General features: G+C 43.1%; 1 long non-coding RNA gene across 2 annotated transcripts; it reads right to left on the reverse strand.

Annotated features, from left to right (window-relative positions):
* Positions 1–12,911: 12,911 nt before the first annotated feature.
* LOC119265269 lies at positions 12,912–21,198 on the reverse strand. 2 transcript variants are annotated; one of them, XR_005131545.1, is made up of 11 exons: positions 21,161–21,198; positions 16,892–16,987; positions 16,582–16,724; positions 16,406–16,489; positions 16,159–16,302; positions 15,425–15,618; positions 15,162–15,321; positions 14,847–14,975; positions 14,163–14,460; positions 13,410–13,476; positions 12,912–13,246 (listed from the first exon to the last, which is right to left on the reverse strand). It is a non-coding gene; the product is annotated as an uncharacterized LOC119265269 (long non-coding RNA). The 2 variants fall into 2 exon arrangements; XR_005131544.1 differs by lacking the exons at positions 12,912–13,246; positions 13,410–13,476 and having other exon boundaries at positions 13,984–14,460.

Below are 21,198 nucleotides of genomic sequence, written 5' to 3' on the forward strand. Positions count from 1 at the left end.
ACCAGTGACTCCCTAACTTAGGGTTAAACCACCATAAAAAAGGACAAAAGTAAAGACAGGTTGGGTGTCAAAACTGGGGCTACGGTTTCATTATGAAATACAGATAACAGTCAGAAACTATGTTCAGAAGCATATTAGAGATTACTTAACAACTTGACATGGTTTGACGCAACTGATTTAGGCATGTAGTTTGAACAATACTAACTGCTGAGGTATCAATTTAAGACTTGTAAGCTCTGCTTCCATAAAAGCTATCAAAACTAAAAGTGGAGCCGACTAAATTCAAAATTTTCCTTTAAAACTGCTCCTTCAAAAATGTCAACTTACCTAAACCTGCTAGGAGGCTTATGGGTTAGTTTATAAAAGCAGAGTAGGTTATAAGACCTGTAAGATTTTTAATGGAAACCATTTACAATTTCATGTAGTTTGGGAACAGTTATTACATAAAAAGATTTTCCAAATACATGTCCATTCTTCATTAGGACCTCACATTTCAGCTTGCTACCTTTTTACTAACGTGAAGACCGTAATGTAGCACAGGATGAGCATATCATATATATTATAAAAATTGTTCTGAACTTCAGAACAGTGCCACCACATACTGCTATACTGTATCAAAATAAATAAATAAAAATAAACGTTTAAGGACAACTTGTGTTATTGTGCACAATGTATAACAAGAGTACAGATGGGGCAATGTATGTCTTCAAAGGAAAAATGCAAAGGGTAATGGTACATGGTCAAAAACTGAAATGCCTAAAAAACAGTTTTTTAAAAAATTACAGTGAAGGAAAAAGTCTCGAATGGTCTGTAACGCAGAGAAACATAGCGATTATCATCGCCCTCTTTATAGGACCTTGCAAAATGGAGAGGGTGGTGATCATCAAGACAGTTCACATCAACCACATCAAGCTCAGATCCAGGAGACACACTGTAAGAAAAATAGTGTCTTTCCAATCCTACTGTATCATACTTCCTCACAATCAGTTTGACAGAGGACTCCACGGATACAATGCGCTCTACCATAGCAAACTGAGGCTCACCATCACAAGCGTGAGAGACTAGAAGAGACATTCCAGGCCTATATTCAGTGCCCCTCCATCTCACCCAAGATGGAACATACACTTCAGTGAAAAGCGGCATTTCAAACTTGTGCTTGATGCTGTCATATCCATCAACACAGCCCAACAGATCTGTGCATCCTGGACCAACTTCTAAGTTGTGGCTGAGCAAATTACCCAAGAGGAGGTGGTAGCACAGCAGCATCTGATGCCTGTAAGCCACTGTTTTGCAGATGTTGCGAAAGTTACAAGTAACATGACTGAGTCTTTTGAAAAAGCCATGCTTGGTCTCAAATCGCATAGCCCACAACAGAACCACAGGGCCTAACTTCCTGATTGCACCAGGATAATGGACCATAAAGTGATGTTTTGGTTTTAGGTGCCTACCAGGGTAAAGCTCCAGAAGACTGTGGTGCTCCTGGATGAGGTAACCTAAGAGAATTGATGCTTCTGGTTAATGATGGAGAAAAAACGAACTCCATGCAACTCAGTAAAAGAAGAAGCAACTCCCAGTATTGGTTGCCCTCTGGGATAAGGTCACCGATGACAAGAGGAAGTAATCTTAACAGACACCAGGTCTGTGATGCAGTCTACCTGAGAGCTCCATCTGGGTTTTTGAGCTCATGTGATTTAATAGGGGACGGCTTGTTATGACTGTCAATGAACCCATAATCAAAACTTGTAAGTCTGTAGTTGATCTGATCTAGGGTTATAAGCTTTTGCTCAATGAGGGAACTGAGAACAAGCTTGACTTGATATCCTCTAATTCCTTCCAGAATGTCATGCATGATATCTCTATATCATGATATCTCTAGGGACTCTTCTCCCTGCACGCTGCTGTCTTCACCTTCAACCTGCTGTTGCTGGAGCACTGCTTTCACAGAGGACGCGGAGGCTAAGCAGTGAACATGTCTGTGACCTTAGCACATTTTGCAGCACCTACAGAGTCTCTTCGCGTGTAACTTCTCCGCACCCCCTTTCTGCCGCTTCAGTTTCGCCATGTTGCCCCTCGTTTTACACACACACACACACACAACACTGAAACTAGCCGGAGTTACAGCGGACCATGCAGAGAAAGGGTGGGGCCGCTTTCGTCCTATATCCTGATTGGTTGAGTCTACTGTCTATATTGAAAAGAAGAAAAAAAAAGAGGAAGAAAAAAAAAAAATCCAACAGCTTTGGCCCTGAGGACTGTCGGCCACCGGGCAAAAGCCCGGTACGCCAGATTACCTGTCCAGCCCTGCCTCTGCCTCTTCAAAAGCACAGTTTCAACTCATTTGCAGTGACGGACAAAAACAGGCTGACAACAATGAAACGTATTAAAGTAAGATGAAAATGTGCAGCCCTCGATGTTTTTAAAATCATTAGCCAGCCAGGGAATTCCATCACGCCTTCTAACCCAACACCATAAATGGGCGATGATGAAGAATAGCTGGCTATCAATAAGGACATCAAAATGGCTATGATAAAAGCAAGCTAACCAATCATTAAGCTTCAGCTAATATAACTTACACTTACTTCATTCCTTATTTCATTCACTGAAACCACAGAGAGGCACTGAAAGTAAAAGAAGAGTAATAGCGGAAAAATAAAAGGACATGTTCGGTATGTGAAACCCGTTTCTTTTAATGAAACTACCTCTTCCCCCTCCCAATCTGAACTGATTTAACCTTGGACTCAACATCTGCACCTTACCTACACTGCACTGCTGCTGTTAGAACAACACTGTTTACATCTATTACTGCACAGAGTAATATTGTTTATTGTTTACATCTGTCACTTGATGCACTTTATGAACAGCTGCTCCACTTAGTTGTACATACGCACATGTAACTTTAATTTTAGTTCAAGTTTGCACACCCTGTACACTTTTTTGCTTTTACCTTTTACAACTGTTTTTTTAGTTATTCTTATATTTTCTTTTTTTATTCTCTTAAGAGTACTGCCTGCTCTGCTATGCTCCTGACAATAAAACTCTTTAATCTTGAACAATGTAGCTAGTAGTAATGTAGCAATGTACCCTAACCCTAACCCTAACCTAGCTATGTGTAAGCTAACTAATAGCCGCCGCCTCACAACGTCTGTGTCCCTTATAAAACGGTAAATTGTCAAAAAAAAGCACACTAGTATTTTCTGTGGTATGTAAAGACTGTGGTTTGAAGAAAATGTGGTTTAGAAATAGTTCGATGCTCGTGGGTACTCCACTGTTTTATTCCGTTAGCCTCCTAGCTAACGGTAGGTTAGTTAGCTAAAACGTCGGTCACCACTCGTTCGCAGGACAGTTGTTGCGTGGAACTGTTATTTTACCTCAGGCAAACCGCCTAACGTCTAATTTTCCCTCACAAATTGAGGTTAAATAAAAAATATATTATAAGTATTGCGTAAAGCTTACGTCAGTTAGCATATTAGCTAACTAGCATAGCTAACATGCTAATGCTCGTAATACGTTTTTTTTTTTTACCTCAATTCGTGAGAGAAAATTAATTAAGATATCTGGTAACTAGCTTATAATCAATATTTTGGGGCAAATTTAAGATTAATCAGTTTAGCAACTTACTTTCTTTCGGCTGTGGTCCGGCTGCCGGTGCCTCTTCCAGTGGGAGGGAAGCGGCGTAGGCGGGAAACAGGCGGGAAACGGGCGTCCGGGGAGTTCCGTTACGTGTACGTTCCCTTTAGACGTCCGCACTGCAGACCCAACAAACGGAAAAATAACCCATATTTTTTGGGTTGTTTAAATAACCCAGCATTTTTTAGCCAGCAGAATTTTCCAGACAATTCAGGCCTCTTATTTCACCACTCTTTTTAAAAGTAATCTCAGAAATGTCCGAAAATACATCCATACCCTATCATATGAATACTCCTCACACTTATCTTAATACCACATAAAAAAATCCACGATTGCTCCAGCTACCGTCCCATTTCACTGATCAATTCAGACATACAAATCATAAGTAAAGCTTTATCAATCAGATTGGAATCGGTCACAGATCAAACCAGGTTCATCAAAGGGAGACAGTCCTCAGAGAACACACGCAGGTTATTCAATGTAATTCATATGTATAACAGCGAAAAATCTCCATATATATATATATATATATATATATATATATATATATATATATATATATATATATATATATATATATATATACAAAACTCAAACTAAATCAATATCAAAGCCCAGAATATACATTACAGCCTCTAAACTAATTCAGGCACAGTGATAAATGCCAACATCGTCCAGCTTTAACAGATAGTAGTTATCACGCCTTCTGGAATGGTCCCCCGATCCAGCAGTTTTGGTCAGAGGTCATGGACAGGCCTGGTCATCCCTTTATGTCCCATTGTAGCGCTACTTAATGACCTTTCCTCACTTTCACCACCCAATCACCTCAAATCCTTTATATTTCATTCCACTTTCCATTACTAAAAAAGCTATACTGCTGAACTGGAAGGACAGAACCCAAATTTCAATAAAGCTTTGGCTGAACCTCCGAACGGATCACTGTAACCTGGAGAGACTTACAGCAAATTTCAAAAATAACACATAATCTTTCAAGGAAACCTGGTCACAATTTTTACAGTATATTGATAGCTGCCTTCCGCCCGATGACCGCTGGGATAGCTCCATTGTTAAGTTTCTGCATTTGTCTGTCCTGTATGTCCAGTTTGTCCATTGTTAAGTGTTATTGTTATCATTCTTCTTATGCTTATTACTATTATTGTTATTTCATCCTCTCTTTACTTTTTTGTCTTTTGTTTTTTTGTTTTGCTCAAATCTAGGGGTGGGTGAGGGTGGTGGGGGGGGGGGGGTGTTTGGGTGGTTGTGGTGCCACATCACCTTATATCTGTATGATCATTAATAAATGAAGAGCTGTGACTTTGTTATTAACGTGAAAAAGAAATAATAATATGTCCCTTGGAAAAGGGGGATGGTGGTGTGGTGGTGTTTTGCTCAAATCTCGGGGTGGGTGTGGGTGGTGGGGGGGGTGTTTGGGTGGTTGTGGTGCCACACCACCTTATATCTGTATGATCATTAATAAATGAAGAGCTGTGACTTTGTTATTAACGTGAAAAAGAAATAATAATATGTCCCTTGGAAAAGGGGGACGGTGGTGTGGCCAAGGAATGTTGGCCTGGGAATTAAAAAAAGAAAAAAGAAAGAAAATAGCACCCTACAAATAAGCACTTCTGGAAAACAGTTACTTAAGTCATAATGACTAGTTGAAACAGCTGGATTATCTAGAAATGACCATTTTCCAGAGATATGATGGCAATGATGTCAGTGGAGGATATGGCTGAATGGCTCCATCCCAATCTACCAAACTTACTCTTTAAGCCAATTCTAATTGAACACTTCTAATACTGTCCCACTAATAAGCAACAATAATAAAAGTAACATTTTTTATTTTGTCCAAACATTGAAGCCTTTTTGTGTATATTTTTAAGAACTTTTTTTAAAATGTGGTTGAATTGCAAAGTTCACAGTACTTATTTAGATACATCTGGGATACTCTGTGTTAACTAACCTTATTTCCAAAAAAGTTGGGTCGCTGTGCAAAAATGCAAAAAAAAAAAAATGCAATCATGTGCACATCATTTAAATTCTGTATTTCAATGAAAGTACTACCCATCAGATGTTGAAATTAAGAAAATTTCTTTTTTTAAATTTTCTTTAATTAAGAAAAAGTCTTCTTTTTTTTTCTTTTTCACATTTTATTGATTTTTTTTTGTTGATGTTTGTGTCTGTGTGTGTCAGTGATATGTATGTGTGTGTGTGTGTTTCAGTGTCAGAGGGGTGTCTGAATGTGTCTATGGTGTGTGTGTTTTAGTGGTGTGTGTTTGTGTGTCAGAGGGGTGTCTGAGTGTGTCTATGGTGTGTGTGTTTTAGTGGTGTGTGTTTGTGTGTCAGAGGGGTGTCTGAGTGTGTCTATGGTGTGTGTGTTTTAGTGGTGTGTGTTTGTGTGTCAGAGGGGTGTCTGAGTGTGTCTATGGTGTGTGTATTTTAGTGGTGTGTGTTTGTGTGTCAGAGGGGTGTGTGTGCATGTGTTTGTGTGTCAGAGGGGTGTCTGAGTGTGTCTATGGTGTGTGTGTTTTAGTGGTGTGTGTTTCAGTGTCAGAGGGGTGTCTGAGTGTGTCTATGGTGTGTGTGTTTTAGTGGTGTGTGTTTGTGTGTCAGAGGGGTGTGTGTGCATGTGTTTGTGTGTCAGAGGGGTGTCTGAATGTGTCTATGGTGTGTGCTTGTGTGACATTTTTTCTTACGCTTCTATGGCTCTCTCAGCTTCAACTCCCACCACCACTGGAGACTTTGTGCTAATGTTTCCTTTGTCGGTGTCCCTGGTTTGAGGTGTTCATTAGCACCGTTCCGGAAAAATCCAGTTGTCCAGTATGTGAGGTTGAAGGGTACTTCGTTACAAGCCTCACGCAAGAATTCTGGCGGCCAGCTGTGATCAACAGTACGGCTCTTCTTGTTGTCACGCCACCACTGGAGACCTTCTTCTGCTGTTTTCTCTGGGTAGGCTGTCTTCCAGAATGTCCGTGTGCGTGGGACGTGAACAGGTACACCATCACGCTTTGAATTGACCACTCTGGGACAGACAGCCTCCCTGCGTTCAGGACCGGGACGGACAGCCTCCCTGCGTCCAGGACCGGGGCGGACAGCCTCACCGCGTCCAGGACCGGGGCGGACAGCCTCACCGCGTCCAGGACCGGGGCGGACAGCCTCACCGCGTCCAGCACCGGGACGCACAGCCTCACCGCGTCCAGGACCGGGGCGGACAGCCTCACCGCGTCCAGCACCGGGACAGACAGCCTCACCGCGTCCAGCCTCACCGCGTCCAGGACCGGGGCGTCCAGCCTCACCGCGTCCAGGACCGGGAGGGACAGCCTCACCGCGTCCAGGACCGGGGCGGACAGCCTCACCGCGTCCAGGACCGGGACGGACAGCCTCACCGCGTCCAGGACCGGGGCGGACAGCCTCCCCGCGTCCAGGACCGGGACGGACAGCCTCACCGGGTCCAGGACCGGGGCGGACAGCCTCCCCGCGTCCAGGACCGGGGCGGACAGCCTCACCGCGTCCAGGACCGGGGCGGACAGCCTCACCGCGTCCAGGACCGGGGCGGACAGCCTCACCGCGTCCAGGACCGGGGCGGACAACCTCCCTGCGTTCAGGACCGGGGCGGACAACCTCCCTGCATTCAGGACCGCCTTTCTTCTGGTTGTTGGTCTTTCCAGAAGAGCTTCTCTGTCCATCTGCTTTGTTGTTTGGAGGATTCTCTTTGTTGTAGTTGATCTTCCGCCCTTTTCCCCTTGTTCCTCTCCTGGTTTTTCTCTTTTTGGCCTCCTCAGGAGGGTCGCTTGTCTTTACGTCCAGAGGCTGTACATCACCATATGAAGCGTCTTTGAGGTCGAGATGTTCACTGGCAGACATCTTCAGAGGCTGGAGACTCGCCGACAGGGCTTCATCTTGCATGATCTCTAGGAGCTCTCTGTTGGCATCAGCTACAGCATTATTGGAGCTCACTAGATGATCCAGATGTGTCTCCAGATTGTCCTCCACAGTCTTATCCATGCTGGGGTCCATAACTTCATTTTCGAGAGGCTGGAGACTTGCCGACAGGGCATCATCAAACAGGACGTCCAGGAGCTCACTGATGACTGTGTCATCGTTGGAGCTCGCTAGATCATCCAGCTGTTTCTCCTCAGTCCCCTCTAGAATGCTGTTCATGGCTGTGTTGGTGGCTTCAGCAGCCGCTTCATTAGCCACCGTAGTCTGCACAGTCTCAGCTTTCAGCAGCTGCTCCATGCGCATCCCGACCTCATCCAGCAGCGTGTTCAGGAAATGCAGGATTGCTGCATCTTCCTCTTTAGTGAGGCTACCTTGTGCTGGAGGTGCCGTGGCCTCCACAGTCTTATCCATGCTGGTTTCCATGACTTCATTTTCGAGAGGCTGGAGACTTGCCGACAGGGCATCATCAAACAGGACGTCCAGTAGCTCTCTGATGACTGTGTCATCGTTGGAGCTCACTAGATCACCCAGCTGTTTCTCCTCAGTCCCCTCTAGAATGTCGTTCATGGCTGTGTTGGTGGCTTCAGCAGCCGCTTCATTAGCCACCGTAGTCTGCACAGTCTCAGCTTTCAGCAGCAGCTCCATACGCATGCCGACCTGATCCAGCAGCGTGTTCAGGAAATGCTGGATTGCTGCATCTTCCTCTTTAGTGAGGCTACCTTGTGGTGGAGGTGCCGTGGCCTCCAGCGTCTCAGCCGAAAAGCTTTCAAGGCTGGACGTGGGACCTACTGGCAGGCCCAGGGCGTGGGCCTCTTCCTCCACCACCTGTTCTTCCCCTTTATTGACTTCCCTCCATGTCCTCCCCCTCCCCCTCCTCCTCTTTCCTTTCTTCCTCTTCTCACCCTGCTGTTCCTCGTTCACCTTGCTGACCGAGTCCGAGTCCGAGTCGGACTCCCGGCCTCGGCAGCACCAGCTCCAGAGGCAGCTCATCTCGTCACATGTATGAACAGAATGATGTGAAACCAGCCGTGCACCCCTATTTATAACCTCTGGTCCTTTATGACGTCACACATACACATTATGACGTCACGTCCTGATGACATCCGAACTCCAAACAACATTCTGCTGAGTCATGCTGAACAGTGAGGGAGGAGCTACAGTCCAGCGTAGTTACTGGTTTCCCGAATGAACGCTGCTAATTAGGCTAGGCTAGCGGAACCGAGCCGGGGCGGAGGAGCAGCGCGGACAGCTCAGTTACACCGGCGAGTTTGGCGACTATTAAACAGCGTTTTAGATGCACTGCTGTAAGGTAACATCACGTATTCCCCACGCGTCGGTTTCCCCTACACTCATTCATTCGTTCATTTTCCCGTCTGTGTAATAAAAACACTTGTCACCCATTCATATGAGGCCGTGGTCATATGTCCGTTTCCCCATTAAATCGGTTGGCAAGACCATCTAAGCTGTGTTTGGACATCAGATCTGTGTGATTAGTGCTTTATCTCGCGATTGCGTCATTCATATATTCAGTTCGTGTCTGTTTTTATACAATTCCATTGAATAAAACTTCACAGGTGACGTTTCTGTCTCGTTTCTTTAAAATTATTGGCCCGAACGTGACCAAAGTGCGTATTGGTTGCTAGGCAGATTCTGCAGCGTCCAACCAATCATGAAATCGTGCATGACTTCGGGTATTTCCGCCCTAAGTACTGACAGGCGAAAAGAGCCGAACTCTGTTTGGAGCGCAGCGCTGTTACAGCAGCGGTGGGGTGGGGTGGGGGGTAAATCTCAATCTTTAAACCTACTGTTTGCTTTCTCACAGAGAAGTACCCTAAAAAACATTGGGTTGAAATTGACCCAAATTGGGTTATTTGCCGCACCATTTAATGTGGAATGGGAAAATTCCAGAAAGAAGCTGGAGAATAGCTGTCTTACATTTACGGCATTTGGCTGACGCTCTTATCCAGAGCGACTTACAACTTGATCATTTTACACAGGTAGGCAAAGAAGGTGCTAGGAGTCTTTTGTTTTCTTTTTCACATTTTATTGATTTTTTTGTTGATGTTTGTGTCTGTGTGTGTCAGTGATATGTGTGTGTGTGTGTGTGTTTCAGTGTCAGAGGGGTGTCTGAGTGTGTCTATGGTGTGTGTGTTTTAGTGGTGTGTGTTTGTGTGTCAGAGGGGTGTGTGTGCATGTGTTTGTGTGTCAGAGGGGTGTCTGAATGTGTCTATGGTGTGTGTGTTTTAGTGGTGTGTGTTTGTGTGTCAGAGGGGTGTGTGTGCATGTGTTTGTGTGTCAGAGGGGTGTCTGAATGTGTCTATGGTGTGTGCTTGTGTGACATTTTTTCTTATGCTTCTATGGCTCTCTCAGCTTCAACTCCCACCACCACTGGAGACTTTGTGCTAATGTTTCCTTTGTCGGTGTCCCTGGTTTGAGGTGTTCATTAGCACCGTTCCGGAAAAATCCAGTTGTCCAGTATGTGAGGTTGAAGGGTACTTCGTTACAAGCCTCACGCAAGAATTCTGGCGGCCAGCTGTGATCAACAGTACGGCTCTTCTTGTTGTCACGCCACCACTGGAGACCTTCTGCTGTTTTCTCTGGGTAGGCTGTCTTCCAGAATGTCCGTGTGCGTGGGACGTGAACAGGTACACCATCACGCTTTGAATTGACCACTCTGGGACAGACAGCCTCCCTGCGTTCAGGACCGGGACGGACAGCCTCACCGCGTCCAGGACCGGGGCGAACAGCCTCACCGCGTCCAGGACCGGGGCGGACAACCTCCCTGCGTTCAGGACCGGGGCGGACAACCTCCCTGCATTCAGGACCGCCTTTCTTCTGGTTGTTGGTCTTTCCAGAAGAGCTTCTCTGTCCATCTGCTTTGTTGTTTGGAGGATTCTCTTTGTTGTAGTTGATCTTCCGCCCTTTTCCCCTTGTTCCTCTCCTGGTTTTTCTCTTTTTGGCCTCCTCAGGAGGGTCGCTTGTCTTTACGTCCAGAGGCTGTACATCACCATATGAAGCGTCTTTGAGGTCGAGATGTTCACTGGCAGACATCTTCAGAGGCTGGAGACTCGCCGACAGGGCTTCATCTTGCATGATCTCTAGGAGCTCTCTGTTGGCATCAGCTACAGCATTATTGGAGCTCACTAGATGATCCAGATGTGTCTCCAGATTGTCCTCCACAGTCTTATCCATGCTGGGGTCCATAACTTCATTTTCGAGAGGCTGGAGACTTGCCGACAGGGCATCATCAAACAGGACGTCCAGGAGCTCACTGATGACTGTGTCATCGTTGGAGCTCGCTAGATCATCCAGCTGTTTCTCCTCAGTCCCCTCTAGAATGCTGTTCATGGCTGTGTTGGTGGCTTCAGCAGCCGCTTCATTAGCCACCGTAGTCTGCACAGTCTCAGCTTTCAGCAGCTGCTCCATGCGCATCCCGACCTCATCCAGCAGCGTGTTCAGGAAATGCAGGATTGCTGCATCTTCCTCTTTAGTGAGGCTACCTTGTGCTGGAGGTGCCGTGGCCTCCACAGTCTTATCCATGCTGGTTTCCATGACTTCATTTTCGAGAGGCTGGAGACTTGCCGACAGGGCATCATCAAACAGGACGTCCAGTAGCTCTCTGATGACTGTGTCATCGTTGGAGCTCACTAGATCACCCAGCTGTTTCTCCTCAGTCCCCTCTAGAATGTCGTTCATGGCTGTGTTGGTGGCTTCAGCAGCCACTTCATTAGCCACCGTAGTCTGCACAGTCTCAGCTTTCAGCAGCAGCTCCATACGCATGCCGACCTGATCCAGCAGCGTGTTCAGGAAATGCTGGATTGCTGCATCTTCCTCTTTAGTGAGGCTACCTTGTGGTGGAGGTGCCGTGGCCTCCAGCGTCTCAGCCGAAAAGCTTTCAAGGCTGGACGTGGGACCTACTGGCAGGCCCAGGGCGTGGGCCTCTTCCTCCACCACCTGTTCTTCCCCTTTTTTGACTTCCCTCCATGTCCTCCCCCTCCTCCTCTTTCCTTTCTTCCTCTTCTCACCCTGCTGTTCCTCGTTCACCTTGCTGACCGAGTCCGAGTCCGAGTCGGACTCCCGGCCTCGGCAGCACCAGCTCCAGAGGCAGCTCATCTCGTCACATGTATGAACAGAATGATGTGAAACCAGCCGTGCACCCCTATTTATAACCTCTGGTCCTTTATGACGTCACACATACACATTATGACGTCACGTCCTGATGACATCCGAACTCCAAACAACATTCTGCTGAGTCATGCTGACCAGTGAGGGAGGAGCTACAGTCCAGCGTAGTTACTGGTTTCCCGAATGAACGCTGCTAATTAGGCTAGGCTAGCGGAACCGAGCCGGGGCGGAGGAGCAGCGCTGACAGCTCAGTTACACCGGCGAGTTTGGCGACTATTAAACAGCGTTTTAGATGCACTGCTGTAAGGTAACATCACCTATTCCCCACGCGTCGGTTTCCCCTACACTCATTCATTCGTTCATTTTCCCGTCTGTGTAATAAAAACACTTGTCACCCATTCATATGAGGCCGTGGTCATATGTCCGTTTCCCCATTAAATCGGTTGGCAAGACCATTTAAGCTGTGTTTGGACATCAGATCTGTGTGATTAGTGCTTTATCTCGCGATTGCGTCATTCATATAATCAGTTCGTGTCTGTTTTTATACAATTCCATTGAATAAAACTTCACAGGTGACGTTTCTGTCTCGTTTCTTTAAAATTATTGGCCCGAACGTGACCAAAGTGCGTATTGGTTGCTAGGCAGATTCTGCAGCGTCCAACCACTCATGAAATCGTGCATGACTTCGGGCATTTCCGCCGTAAGTACTGACAGGCGAAAAGAGCCGAACTCTGTTCGGAGCGCAGCGCTGGTACAGCAGCGGTGGGGGGTAAATCTCAATCTTTAAACCTACTGTTTGCTTTCTCACAGAGAAGTACCCTAAAAAACATTGGGTTGAAATTGACCCAAATTGGGTTATTTTCACAACCCAGCGCTGGGTCAATATTGGACAAACACGGCATTGGGTAGAATTGACCCAGTACATTGGGTTATTAATGTGACCCAGCATTTTTGGGTCAAGCATTTAACCTAAATGCAATGTAATTTTAACTAGAATGCTGGGTTAAATGAACCAAAAGTTTGGGTTGTACTGTGATTACTTTTAAATGTATAATTTAGACATTATTTTAACACATACTTTACATATTATATATTCTTACACTTAAAAAAAAAAATACCACTTTTAAGCACCAACAATAATTTATATATATGTATATATATATATATATATAAAAAGCACATTTCTCAATGACAACAATAATAACAATAACAGCAGCAACAACAATTACAAGCAACCTTATTCAATAACAAATTTTCTTTTGCTTGAGAAATTAATAAAATAAAAAGAGGTAACACACATGGCGTCATTCTGGGAGCTGTCACTGATCTGTGGCAAAAATAAATGCCCGCAAGAGTCTTAAGGAGGGAGATTCATGACCTGGTAGCTCATAAACAACAGTCTGAAGAACACTGTCGGGGGTAGTTTATATCAAATACAAAGAACGCCTTAAAACACACATCAACGGCTCCCACGAGTGTGCTCTGCTCCATAGCTTGTCCATTGATGACCGCAAAACACTGGGAACAACGCTGATCATCACCTATGATAATCCTTTATTAGTCCCATGTAGTTACAGCAGCAAGGGGAGAGCAAAACAGAGTAAACAAATATTAAGAATCTAAATGATTATAAATAAAAGTCAAAAACAAAAACCAACACACATGAAACCGGCATTGTACATGGAAATACTACACACTGGTATGTTGGTACGCACCTAGAGCCAAAACGAATGGGTATGGTCTTGTGGCCTCGGACACGTATTCCACCATATTAGTCCCAATCTGTTGTAAACATGAAAATTGAAACATAGAATTAGTACTTTAATTTTACACCTTAATTCTAACATGCTGAAATAATCCACTTTGATCAGGGATGTCCTGATCTAAGCTTTCTGTCCTTCAATTTGAAACTGATTATTGTAACACTGAGCATCAGCTGACATCCAATGTTTGCATATGTAACAACCATAGAATTTAGTCTAGAGAGAAACCTGTTAGTCTACTGAATACTACAGTACTGCTTCTTAGCTTTTAATGTGACACCTTTTAGTGATGCATTTCTTTTTAAATGCATGCATTTGATATTGTTTACAACTGCTACAACAAATCGATATGAATTCAATTAGTTGTCTTGACATGGGACACCCCCAACAGAAAAATAAAAACCTCAGCATAGTGAGCATATATATATAAAATAAATATAAAAGCACATTTCTCAATGACAACAATAATAACAATAACAGCAGCAACAACAATTACAAGCAACCTTATTCAATAACAAATTTTCTTTTGCTTGAGAAATTAATAAAATAAAAACCTCAGCATAGTGAGAAACAGTTAAAAATGCTGTTAAATTGAGGTAGACTGCTAATAAAATGTGACTTTTTTCAACTGGATCTTAAGACTGGCGCTGTTCCAACAATATGGAGGTGTAAGCAAACCAGCAAATTTTACGACAATAACTGTACCTCTATATTTGAGTTTAGCTGGTTGCTAGGCTGTTGTCATGATACTGTTTACACTCAGGATGAGCTGCTTTTGTGGGTGTGGTTTGACTAAAAGTCTCAGGACTAAGTGATAAGGTGGTCTATTTCTACATTACAGCTCTTTCAAATTATCATCAGAATCTGAAGAACCAGCGCTGGAAAATCCTCAGTCCCAGTCAGTCATAATGCTGTTGTACTGCGGCGCTGTTCACTGTTGTCCACCAGTGACGTCACACGGTACCGCTCAGGAATTTCCGTAGCGAGCTCAGGTTTTTTCCGTCTGTTTAATTAAAAGAGTCAATTTTAAAGAAAAATTAAGCAGCGAATTTCATTTTAAGTCATGTTCATATATTTTCAGTATCCAAAACAATATGAAATCACCAGGGCTGTCCAAATGTGGTGCTTAGCCTTTAATAGCGCCGCACTCTCTTTACAGGCTCACATCTAGATGAAAGTCAGAGGTGAAAATGGAGCACAAATAATAAACTAAAAGTATCAGACGTTGGGCAGGATACAGCCAATAACCTGATCTACCAAAATATGTCTGGAACCACTTAAGACTGAGACATCCCAACTGTGATCAGAGACAACTAACTACTTAGTTTAGAGGTAGGTGTGTAATTACAACAGAGCAGAATATTACCAGATTTATATCTCTCAACTTACAGGCTGTAGATCAATGAATGACTTTCTTGTCTCTTCACAGCTCAGACGGAAGGTCTTCCGGCAGAATCCTATAGACAGAAGCTGGTAGGACTACTGGCAATAATCTCACAGCCCTGTCACCTTGCGCATCTGGAAACAAGAATCTCTTATTAGGAATAAGAATCTTTTGTGGTTACATGTTCTAACCTGCCAGCTGTAAAACTACTTCTTTCCATTTTTTCTCTCACGTGATAGTAAAATGTATTCTCTGATTTACATGTTCACTAAAATGTTGTGTACTAATTTTTTTAACATAGTATCCACTGTGAAGACTACCTGCACACACAGAATCCAGTCTTGAAAGAATTCCAGAAGCTTGCTTCTCCTGGCTAGCAAACCATAAATTTCTGTCTCTGAAAACGGGCATCCACTTTTCTGCCAGTTATCCAAGTTTCCCAGCACAGGCTGGGTGTAGAATGGCAAAGTCCTGAGCAATCTGCAGACATAATTTTCATTTAATTACTTTTCCAAGTAAATTACAGATAACATTCAGTAATTCTGACTTACTATCAAGTGCATTCTGACTTTGCATATCCTACCATTCCTGGAGTATCCAAAAGACGTGGATGCTCTTTTTTGACCTCCTCCACTGTCTTTGACCCATGCTCCCTTATCCACTTAGCTCTGTGGATGGCTGTCTGCTTCATGTATTCTTCTACTTGGTTAAGGGGTCGGATGTTATTTCTTAACCACTCCGTCATCGCCACTGCCCTCTCATCAGATATTTCAGTCTCTGTATTATGCAGAGAAAGACAACGCCTTCACTGTTTGAAGTAGACACCACAAATTATCTTGCGTTATTTCCTGACTGGAAGCAGGAAATCCTTCAAAGTCATGTGTTATACAATGTGATAAAATAATGACATTCTACACATTCACCTGAAACTAAATTTGTAGGTTTACACAAATCAGCTATATTAGCTAGTATTAATCTTTACAGCAATTAATGGCTCAGATCCTTACGCTCGCCCATGTTTCCTGCTTCCAACAAGAACTGACTATTCTTTTCCTGTCTTGACCTCTCTCCCCTTGACAGGTGGTTCTGAAGTTATGGCTAATCAGTGTACTTTAATGAAAACTTAACAGCAGAACCAAACATGTGAACTGTAGCATAAATGGCAAGTCACAAACTGTTTGATTTTCCAAAACGCACCAGCCATTCTACAGTGATCATGCCGTAATGACAATACTGTCTAATAGAGGATCACATTAAAATCAGCAAGACAAGTTACCCAAAACCTTTCTTGGTATGATAACCTGTTTGTGCATGTACCTGGCAATACCAATTAGTTACAGGGTTCTCCACAGGGCTAGGTCTGCACTTTCCACTACGGAGCCTCTTCCGTACATTTCTTAAACGCTCTTCAACGAAGCCAGTTGCTGGTCTGTGAGTTCGACCTGGACTATACCACGCCTCCTTTAAAAAAAAAAATTCAAATATTCTTTGACATGTCAGACCTAAAATAACCACATAATACACACACAAAGTCCGGTGTGCTTTGATTTTTACTGGCACTTACATTGCCGTTCCCATGCTGATCCCTTAGATACGGAAATTCCGTCACTAAAGATGAGGCCAGGTTTTCCTTGTTTCCAATGCTGGACTGTAAACAGATATCAGATGTATTTACACACATACACACACACACACACACACACACACGTCACACAACATCAGTCAAAACAGTACACTCACGTCTCTCCGAACCGCTCCATGAGATGTGACACTAGGATTCTAACCATAGACCTCCTCTGCTTGAGCGAGATGCACCGTTTGGTGTCAAGACTGCACATTATCTCTCTACTCTCCGGTGTTTTCTCGAGGGCCTCCCTAATTTTCTGGGAAGATAGAAGGGGGAAAAAAAAAAAAAAAAAGATAGGGAGCACAAATATCCCATTCAACTTTTCAGTCTTTTGTGAATACCTTATGGGGATGGCACAAGGCCAAAGTTAAAAAAAAAAAAAAACCTAAAGACAACAACAACAACAACAACACCACCACATACAAACGTTCCCCCTTGTCCTGAAGACATGGCTTTATGCTGCTGGTCCAGTGATGGTCCTGCTGATGGGCCATTTTCAACCAGCTCAAGTTGCATTTCCTTTAGAGACAACCAAATAAAATTAGTCTCATGTGTTAAAGAGCAAAACTGGTGAAAGGCAATACATGCTCAATGAAGATAACTGAAATCTCTGAAAAAAAATATTTGATTATTTGTCCAATATTAAATTGACATGTTTGGTGACTGAATATAACATCTTTAGATCTGCATTATGAAGTAGGTTTAGGCAATAGGTCGGTGTATTCAGATATCAGCAGTGACTAACAACTGACACAATGAAGATGCTGCAGAGGTGGTGTGTGTGTGTGTGTGTGTGTGTGTGTGTGTGTGTGTGTGTGTGTGTGTGTGTGTATGTATGTATGTATATATATATATATATATATATATATATATATATATATATATATATATATATATATATATATATATATATATATATATATATACACACACACACATATATATATACATATATATATACACACACACACACACATACACTTTTGAAATCAAAACTTTTGCTAATTATTTTTCAGACCGACATCACTCAGGCCTACTACAAAGTTAATGTGCTATCAAACAAGAAAGAATATAACCAGTGACTCCCTAACTTAGGGTTAAACCACCATAAAAAAGGACAAAAGTAAAGACAGGTTGGGTGTCAAAACTGGGGCTACGGTTTCATTATGAAATACAGATAACAGTCAGAAACTATGTTCAGAAGCATATTAGAGATTACTTAACAACTTGACATGGTTTGACGCAACTGATTTAGGCATGTAGTTTGAACAATACTAACTGCTGAGGTATCAATTTAAGACTTGTAAGCTCTGCTTCCATAAAAGCTATCAAAACTAAAAGTGGAGCCGACTAAATTCAAAATTTTCCTTTAAAACTGCTCCTTCAAAAATGTCAACTTACCTAAACCTGCTAGGAGGCTTATGGGTTAGTTTATAAAAGCAGAGTAGGTTATAAGACCTGTAAGATTTTTAATGGAAACCATTTACAATTTCATGTAGTTTGGGAACAGTTATTACATAAAAAGATTTTCCAAATACATGTCCATTCTTCATTAGGACCTCACATTTCAGCTTGCTACCTTTTTACTAACGTGAAGACCGTAATGTAGCACAGGATGAGCATATCATATATATTATAAAAATTGTTCTGAACTTCAGAACAGTGCCACCACATACTGCTATACTGTATCAAAATAAATAAATAAAAATAAACGTTTAAGGACAACTTGTGTTATTGTGCACAATGTATAACAAGAGTACAGATGGGGCAATGTATGTCTTCAAAGGAAAAATGCAAAGGGTAATGGTACATGGTCAAAAACTGAAATGCCTAAAAAACAGTTTTTTAAAAAATTACAGTGAAGGAAAAAGTCTCGAATGGTCTGTAACGCAGAGAAACATAGCGATTATCATCGCCCTCTTTATAGGACCTTGCAAAATGGAGAGGGTGGTGATCATCAAGACAGTTCACATCAACCACATCAAGCTCAGATCCAGGAGACACACTGTAAGAAAAATAGTGTCTTTCCAATCCTACTGTATCATACTTCCTCACAATCAGTTTGACAGAGGACTCCACGGATACAATGCGCTCTACCATAGCAAACTGAGGCTCACCATCACAAGCGTGAGAGACTAGAAGAGACATTCCAGGCCTATATTCAGTGCCCCTCCATCTCACCCAAGATGGAACATACACTTCAGTGAAAAGCGGCATTTCAAACTTGTGCTTGATGCTGTCATATCCATCAACACAGCCCAACAGATCTGTGCATCCTGGACCAACTTCTAAGTTGTGGCTGAGCAAATTACCCAAGAGGAGGTGGTAGCACAGCAGCATCTGATGCCTGTAAGCCACTGTTTTGCAGATGTTGCGAAAGTTACAAGTAACATGACTGAGTCTTTTGAAAAAGCCATGCTTGGTCTCAAATCGCATAGCCCACAACAGAACCACAGGGCCTAACTTCCTGATTGCACCAGGATAATGGACCATAAAGTGATGTTTTGGTTTTAGGTGCCTACCAGGGTAAAGCTCCAGAAGACTGTGGTGCTCCTGGATGAGGTAACCTAAGAGAATTGATGCTTCTGGTTAATGATGGAGAAAAAACGAACTCCATGCAACTCAGTAAAAGAAGAAGCAACTCCCAGTATTGGTTGCCCTCTGGGATAAGGTCACCGATGACAAGAGGAAGTAATCTTAACAGACACCAGGTCTGTGATGCAGTCTACCTGAGAGCTCCATCTGGGTTTTTGAGCTCATGTGATTTAATAGGGGACGGCTTGTTATGACTGTCAATGAACCCATAATCAAAACTTGTAAGTCTGTAGTTGATCTGATCTAGGGTTATAAGCTTTTGCTCAATGAGGGAACTGAGAACAAGCTTGACTTGATATCCTCTAATTCCTTCCAGAATGTCATGCATGATATCTCTATATCATGATATCTCTAGGGACTCTTCTCCCTGCACGCTGCTGTCTTCACCTTCAACCTGCTGTTGCTGGAGCACTGCTTTCACAGAGGACGCGGAGGCTAAGCAGTGAACATGTCTGTGACCTTAGCACATTTTGCAGCACCTACAGAGTCTCTTCGCGTGTAACTTCTCCGCACCCCCTTTCTGCCGCTTCAGTTTCGCCATGTTGCCCCTCGTTTTACACACACACACACACACAACACTGAAACTAGCCGGAGTTACAGCGGACCATGCAGAGAAAGGGTGGGGCCGCTTTCGTCCTATATCCTGATTGGTTGAGTCTACTGTCTATATTGAAAAGAAGAAAAAAAAAGAGGAAGAAAAAAAAAAAATCCAACAGCTTTGGCCCTGAGGACTGTCGGCCACCGGGCAAAAGCCCGGTACGCCAGATTACCTGTCCAGCCCTGCCTCTGCCTCTTCAAAAGCACAGTTTCAACTCATTTGCAGTGACGGACAAAAACAGGCTGACAACAATGAAACGTATTAAAGTAAGATGAAAATGTGCAGCCCTCGATGTTTTTAAAATCATTAGCCAGCCAGGGAATTCCATCACGCCTTCTAACCCAACACCATAAATGGGCGATGATGAAGAATAGCTGGCTATCAATAAGGACATCAAAATGGCTATGATAAAAGCAAGCTAACCAATCATTAAGCTTCAGCTAATATAACTTACACTTACTTCATTCCTTATTTCATTCACTGAAACCACAGAGAGGCACTGAAAGTAAAAGAAGAGTAATAGCGGAAAAATAAAAGGACATGTTCGGTATGTGAAACCCGTTTCTTTTAATGAAACTACCTCTTCCCCCTCCCAATCTGAACTGATTTAACCTTGGACTCAACATCTGCACCTTACCTACACTGCACTGCTGCTGTTAGAACAACACTGTTTACATCTATTACTGCACAGAGTAATATTGTTTATTGTTTACATCTGTCACTTGATGCACTTTATGAACAGCTGCTCCACTTAGTTGTACATACGCACATGTAACTTTAATTTTAGTTCAAGTTTGCACACCCTGTACACTTTTTTGCTTTTACCTTTTACAACTGTTTTTTTAGTTATTCTTATATTTTCTTTTTTTATTCTCTTAAGAGTACTGCCTGCTCTGCTATGCTCCTGACAATAAAACTCTTTAATCTTGAACAATGTAGCTAGTAGTAATGTAGCAATGTACCCTAACCCTAACCCTAACCTAGCTATGTGTAAGCTAACTAATAGCCGCCGCCTCACAACGTCTGTGTCCCTTATAAAACGGTAAATTGTCAAAAAAAAGCACACTAGTATTTTCTGTGGTATGTAAAGACTGTGGTTTGAAGAAAATGTGGTTTAGAAATAGTTCGATGCTCGTGGGTACTCCACTGTTTTATTCCGTTAGCCTCCTAGCTAACGGTAGGTTAGTTAGCTAAAACGTCGGTCACCACTCGTTCGCAGGACAGTTGTTGCGTGGAACTGTTATTTTACCTCAGGCAAACCGCCTAACGTCTAATTTTCCCTCACAAATTGAGGTTAAATAAAAAATATATTATAAGTATTGCGTAAAGCTTACGTCAGTTAGCATATTAGCTAACTAGCATAGCTAACATGCTAATGCTCGTAATACGTTTTTTTTTTTTACCTCAATTCGTGAGAGAAAATTAATTAAGATATCTGGTAACTAGCTTATAATCAATATTTTGGGGCAAATTTAAGATTAATCAGTTTAGCAACTTACTTTCTTTCGGCTGTGGTCCGGCTGCCGGTGCCTCTTCC

The sequence above is a fragment of the Pygocentrus nattereri genome, chromosome 15 (assembly GCF_015220715.1).
Source record: "Pygocentrus nattereri isolate fPygNat1 chromosome 15, fPygNat1.pri, whole genome shotgun sequence".
NCBI classification, from domain to species: Eukaryota; Metazoa; Chordata; class Actinopteri; order Characiformes; family Serrasalmidae; genus Pygocentrus; species Pygocentrus nattereri.